Here is a 7296-nt window from a genome sequence, read left to right on the forward strand (position 1 = left end):
CGGCGAGCATTACGGCCGGCACGGGCTTTGCGATCGTTCGCGCCGTCGCAATTGTTGCTGTGAAATTTAGTCATTTGTATTCCGTTTTCTCTTCAAGAATTAGTTCTATATGCAATAACAACTGTTTGCATTGTCTCTGCCAGACACTGGGAAAAAAATTCTCTCTCTCTCGAGGAAATAAAAGAACGGTTGCAGAAAATAAATGATACGTTCGGCACGATCAAATTGATGGCTTGCTTAAAAACAAAGCTTTACAAAAATACTGATGTTTGGAGACAAACTGTGAATCAGATGGTCCGCGGAATCTTGGAGATAGTAATTAAACCGATCGTTTTTAGACTGCCACTCTCACTGAATTGCTAGTAAAAAAAATAATGTATTTATAGCATTTATAGCACTGAATTTTTCTTGCCGGGCATGGATTTTGTGTGAACTTTTAGGAGCTATGAAAAGGAAAGAAAATGGTTTCTGACAAGCGCATCCTGAGCTAAGGTTTCTAACTCCAAGTTGGCAAATTCCTGGAGATTTTAGAGGTGGAGCCTGAGGAACGGGAGGAAACTCAGCAGAATATAAGGCCAAAGAAGGCCAAAGTCCCTAAAGCTGTTGTTTCCTGTAGGGGAATAGCTCTCCATTGAATGGAAGTCAGTGGTAATTCCAGAGTCTACAGTCTTCCCCCTGGAGGAGGCCAATCAGAGTTGCAGACTCAACCTAGAATGTTCCTTTGGATGCAGGAGCAGAGGTGAATCTAGGGTGGGACAGTCAGGGCATGTGCCCTGGGTGCCACTTGAAAGGGGGTGCCAAGAACTTTGTTCCACCCTAGAAGAAGAAGAAGAAGAAGAAGAAGAAGAAGAAGAAGAAGAAGAAGAGGAGGAGGAGGAGGAGGAGGAGGAGGGGGAGGAGGAGGAGGAGGAGGAGGAGGAGGAGTTTGGATTTATATCCCCCCTTTCTCTCCTGCAGGAGACTCAAAGGGGCTTACAATCTCCTTGCCCTTCCCCGCCCCAACAACAAACACCCTGTGAAGTGGGTGGTGCTGAGAGAGCTCTAAAGAACTGTGACTAGCCCAAGGTCACCCAGCTGGCGTGTGTTGGAGTGCACAAGCTAATCTGGTTCACCAGATAAGCCTCCCCACCTCAAGTGGCAGAACGGGGAATCAAACCCAGTTCTCCAGATTAGAGTGCACCAGCTCTTAACCGCTACACCACGCTGGCTAGATGAGCCCAGCATTGAATTGCAGAGACTCCACCTCAGAAATCCACAAGGAGCTTAGAAGGGGAGCCCAGTGGAGCTGGCATTGGGGCTTGCTTCTGAGTAAACCCTTTTAGGGTCATGATTCACCCGTTGGAAGAGTTGCATGGTTGCTTCAAAGCAAAGCCACCAACTGCCGCCAAGCTTACTCCCGAGTAACGCACACCTCGGAGCCAACCGTGTTTTTAAAACGAAAGCCTTAGTATTCAGGTTGAATTGCCGTGTTGGCACTTTGCGATAAATAAGTGGGTTTGGGCAGTGGTGGGATTCAGCAGGTTCGCACCTCTTCGGCAGAACCGGTTGTTAAAATGGTGCTTGTAAACAACCAGTTGTTAAATTATTTAAATCCCACCACTGGAGCCGGTTGTTAAATTATTTGAATCCCACCACTGGGTTTGGGGTTGCAATTTGGGCCCTCGGTCTCGAAAAGGTTCGCCATCGCTGTTCTATGAAGAGCAGCTGGGGCAGGGGCCAACCGGTCCTCCATCTGGGCAGCGGGTTGGACTTGGACCCTATTAGACCTAACCCTATAGTTTAGTCTAGTCTAGTCCAGTCTATTTGTCAGCTGCCACTTGACAACGTCTCTCTCTCTCTCTCTCTCTCTCTCTCTCTCTCTCACACACACACACACACACACACAAACGATTAAAAGATCTTAAGTTTAGTTCATTTTTGTGTTTTCACCATAACCTGTAACAAAAAATATGCTACATGCATAGTAACACTGAAGATTTCTTATCTAGGCCCGTTACTGTCCTTTCTCCTTGCAGAAGAGTCATCTTGTTCCATTTTTGCACCCCTGTCTATATGCTCACTTGCGTTCCTCTCCACATTCTCCCCTTCATCAAGAGCTCGATGCAAACGGTAATTTACCATCTTCAGAACTATGAAGAGAGCTGCTATCACTGGGCAGTAGATTGCAACTATCAATTATAGAAAGACAGGGAGCGGTTCTTATATCTCCAGATAAGCAGGTTGTTAATTTGTCAGCCTCGCCAGCATGGCCAATTGGCCATGCTGGCAGGCTGATGGGAATTGTAGTCCATAACATCTGAGCTAAAGGTTCACCACCGCCAGAGTTATGGTGGTTCTTATACTTCCAGATGTTAGTAATACATTGTTCCCTGCCAGCATGTAATAATTGGCCATGCTGGCAGGGGCTGATGGGAATTGTAGTCCATAACATCTGGAGTGCCAAAGGTTCGCCACCACTGCCATAGAAGAAGGAAGAACCTGTCAAGAAGAAGAGAAATAAAAATATGTGCAGTAGTGTCCCCTATAGACTAAGAAGGAGATTCCTGTACTCAAGGGAGAAAAGCTTTTGATGAGCCACCAACAACATCCTTACTGCCCTTCCAGGCTCGTTCATCCCTTATTTCCTAGTCCTGTATGGACAATTCCTGCTGAAATCTTTCTAGGATAAAAAGAGAGCCATTCCTAGCTGCTCGTATATTGCAGCATCCATTTATCGGGGTCAAGAGAGTCGCACTGGAAATATTTCTTTACAGGAATTTCAGCACCCACGCAAATAAAAACAGAGCCGCCCCGCATTCTTTCTCCTCTCCTTGAGCCGTTTTCTCTCCAAAGGCCCCTGCTTTCTCTCCCCGCTTCGTTCACACCATGCCTCCGAACCTACAATTTCAACTAGGGAAGCTTATCTCAGTACCCCCCCTTGAGTGTCGATACACCCAGACACTTCTAGCCTTGACTCTCAGTGGAGAATTCACAGTCACAACAAAGGAGGCTCTGTGGTTTCGTCGAGGAATGAAAATAAAGTGATCCCAAAGTCACTGTGTTCTTTAGCAAGCGAAGGCTACCAAAGCTAAAAAGATTGGTGTGTATCTATCACACTGGGCCTGATGGCAAGTCACCGGTTCTGTGGGAGATAGCTGGTGAAGGCCAGAGGTGGGATCCAGCAGGTTCTCACCAGTTCCCGAGAGTGGGTTACTAATTATCTGTGTGTGCCGAGAGGGGGTTACTAATTGGGTCCGCTTTTCCATTAGAAATTCCATTAGGTCCAAAAATCACAAAGTCCTGTTGTTTCCTATGTGGCTGGTTAGCGAAGGTAGAAAATGGGATCATTCTCCCTGTTGGGCTGTTTTAAAAACATGTTTTAGAAATATGGTAAAGTTCCTTGTTTAAGGAAAGGATCCTTCTTTTGATTTCCAGAAACAAAATTAAGTATTTGAAAGTATTAAGTATTTGACAGGCAGTCAATGAGAGGAGAAGTAGTTGTTTCTGTTGGCAGCAGACGATAGGACTTGCTATAATGAGTTTGAATCATGGACAGAAGGATACCAGCTGGAAATTAGGAACTTTTTTTTTACAGTAAGAGTTTTTTACAGCAACAGAGAAATTATTAATGCCCTGCTCCCGGAATGCCTGGCCACGCCCCCAGAATGCCCCATCCAGCCCCATTGGCGCTACGCCACTGTTTGAATCCCACCACCATGGGAACCTGTCACTAAAATTTTTGGATCCCACCACTGGTTAAGGCCACATCAAGAACATACTGGTAGGTTTGTGTTTGGTGCTCCCATCGATTCTGAATTTCCAGGCAAGCAGGAGGCCCTGTGCTGAGAAATGAGTTTTTTAAATCGATGGGTGCTCCAGACGCAGAATTCACACCACACTTCTGACTTGATCCGTCCTCTGTTAGCAGCAAACCTGACATGACACCTTGAAGAGGAACAATTTGTGGAAGCCAAAGATTGAAGGGGTTGTTTTGCGAGAGGGCTGCCGACGTCCAGATGGGGCCGCCATAACAATGATTGGGAGGAAGAAGAAGGAGGAGGAGGAGGAGGAGGAGGAGGAGGAGGAGGAGGAGGAGAAGAAGAAGAAGAAGAAGAAGAAGAAGAAGAAGAAGAAGAAGAAGAAGAAGAAGAAGAAGAAGAAGAAGAAGAAGAAGAGTTTGGATTTATATCCCCCCTTTCTCTCCTGCAGGAGACTCAAAGGGGGCTGACAATCTCCTTGCCCTTCCCCCCTCACAACAAACACCCTGTGAGGTGGGTGGGGCTGAGAGAGCTCCGAGAAGCTGTGACTAGCCCAAGATCACCCAGCTGGCATGTGTGGGAGTGCACAGGCTAATCTGAATTCCCCAGATAAGACTCCACAGCTCAGGCGGCAGAGCTGGGAATCAAACCCAGTTCCTCCAGATTAGATACACGAGCTCTTAACCTCCTACGCCAAAAGGCAAATCCTTAAATGGAGATACTGGAGACGACTGTGGAGCCTTTGGCCCCTTCCGCACTTGCAGAATAATACATTTTCAATCCGCTTTCACAATCGTTTGCAAGCGGGTTTTGCTCTTCTGCACAGTAAAATCCAGCTGCAAAGTAAATTGGAAGTGAATTGTTCTGCATGTGTGGAAGGGGCCGTTGAGAGAGCGGCGAAACCGTGGTCTTGGAGAAGGATACTGCAATAGCCCAAGGGAGTTTAAGGGGTGCCTCAGCACAAACCGATCCACTTACAAGAAGCTATTACAGAACAAAATAGTGTAAAGCTCGGGGAAGAATCAGAGGTGCGTGCACACTGAATTTTCTGCTCCCAGGGAGCTAATTAGAGTATTGGGCTTGGAGACATTTCTACAAAATATTAACCTATCTGAAGGCTGCATTGCTCAAGAGACTGTTTGTATCCTACAATGCCCTATTGTTCAATGTGATAGTCCCCGTGATTAATGTCAGAGGCACGAATGCACAGCGACGAGGTTTTGTTTTCCGCAATGATAGATTTAGAAGTACTAGACACAAAAAGGGTTAAGTGTAATATTTATGTGAACGTTTTGTCACAGTCTTCTTTGCGGTGCTATTTAATAAGGAATCAGAGAATCAGAGTTGGAGGAGACCTCAAAGGCCATCCAGTCCAACCCCCTGCCATGCAGGAACACACAATCAAAGCACTCCTGACAGATGGCCATCCAGCCTCTCTTTAAAAACCTCCAAAGAAGGAGACTCCACCACGCTCCGAGGCAGAGCATTCCACTTTCGAACAGCCCTGACAGTCAGGAAGTTTTTCATGATAAAGAAAAAATGGACAATCCAGAAATGGTTGGAAATATATTTGGGAACTGGACATTTTCGAAATAACAACAACAAATAAACTGTGGCAAGATAAACAGAGCGACATTTTGAAGATATGGACAATATATGCGGACTGGATGAAAGAAGCTGGAGTCAATGAGGAGATATGGGAGAAGAGATTACAAAGAATGAACTTACTGCTGTTTGATAAAACTATGAAGAAAATACAAGGGGGAGGGGGAAAAGGGAAAAATGTATTGTTTGAAAACGAATGAAGAAGAGTATTAATATAAAATGGAATATTCAAATGATACAATAAAAATTATTTAAAAAACATTTTATTGGGAGACTGAAATATAACCATTTCAAATAAATCAGTAAATTGACCATTTGTTCAAAGAAAAAAAAAGAAGTTTTTCATGATGTTTAGGTTGACTCTCTTTTCCTACACCTTGAACCCGTGACTCCTGGTCCTAGTCTCTGGAGCAGCAGAAAACAAGCTTGCTCCCTCACCAACATGACATCCCTTCAGATATCTAAATAGGGCTATCATGTCACCCAGTTCCCAAAGTTTCTCCTCGTAGGACATGGATTGCTGTGGCCATTTTGGTTGCCCTCCTGTGGAAACCTGTTGGTGAACAAGAAAAATAGTTACACTGAAATATTATACGGAGAAATCCTTTAAATGTATTGTCGAAGGCTTTCACGGCCGGAATCACTGGGGTGCTGTGTGGTTTCCAGGCTGTATGGCCGTGTTCTAGCAGCATTCTCTCCTGACGTTTCGCCTGCCTCTGTGGCTGGCATCTTCAGAGGATCTGATGGTAGGAAGGGAAAGCAAGTGGAGTATATATACTGTGAGGTCAAAAGGTGAGGCCCTCTGAACAGAGTAGCCTGGCATGTGAAATGTGAAATGTGAACCAGGATACTTCTATTCAGATCCATCCACCTATTGACCTTGCTATCTTCATTGTTACTCCCAGGCGACAGACTTCTCTGTGACTCACATGCCAGGCTACTCTATTCAGATGGCCTCACCTTTTGACCTCACAGTATATATACTCCACTTGCCTTCCATTCCTACCATCAGATCCTCTGAAGATGCCAGCCACAGATGCAGGCGAAACGTCAGGAGAGAATGCTGCTAGAACACGGCCAGACAGCCCGGAAACCACACAGCACCCCAAATCCTTTAAATATTTACCAGGTTCCAAGGAACCTAGAACCACAGGTGTGGAGTGGTGGTTTTAACTTCCAGGTGGTGCCTGCAGATCTTCCAAAAGGACAACAGACATCCAGAGATCTGGTGGCTGCTTTGGAAAATGGACTCCATGAAACTATAGCCTGTTGAGGTCCCCTCTTTCCCTGAATGGAATCATCCCAAGGACGGTTTCCAGCCCTCAAGTAGGTCCACCATATTCAATACAATTTGGTGTGTGTGTGGGGGGGTGGGTGCGCAACTCTATTGGCAACACCCCAACCACGATTATACCAAGTGGCTCTGAGGCCCATGTCCGCACTTGCAGAATAATGCACTTTCAATCCACTTTCACAATTGTTTGCAAGTAGATTTTGCTATTCCAGTTGCAAAGTGCATTAAAAGTGGATTGAAAGTGCATTATCCACAGTGGTGGGATCCAAAAATTTTAGTAACAGGTTCCCATGGTGGTGGGATTCAAACTGTGGCGTAGCGCCAATGGGGCTGGGCGGGGCACGACGGGGGCGGGGGCGGGCATTCCGGGGGCGGGGCATTCCTGGGCGGGGCTGTGGCAAGGACGCAGCCGCTGCACCCATCCTTGGGTCGGAAACGAATGCACGCAGGCACAGGCTGCGACGCACGCCGGTGCACATCCTGCTAGACTGCTTCAAGCTCTGCGCGCTACTGCTGAGGAGGAGGAGGGGTGTAGCTAAAGCAAAAATCACGTGGCAAAATCACCCATTAGTAACCCCCTCTTGGCACACACAAATCATTAGTAACCTACTCTCGGGAACCTGTGAGAACCTGCTGGATCCCACCTCTGATTATCCCGCA

This window comes from Sphaerodactylus townsendi, linkage group LG05, assembly GCF_021028975.2.
Source record: "Sphaerodactylus townsendi isolate TG3544 linkage group LG05, MPM_Stown_v2.3, whole genome shotgun sequence".
NCBI classification, from domain to species: Eukaryota; Metazoa; Chordata; class Lepidosauria; order Squamata; family Sphaerodactylidae; genus Sphaerodactylus; species Sphaerodactylus townsendi.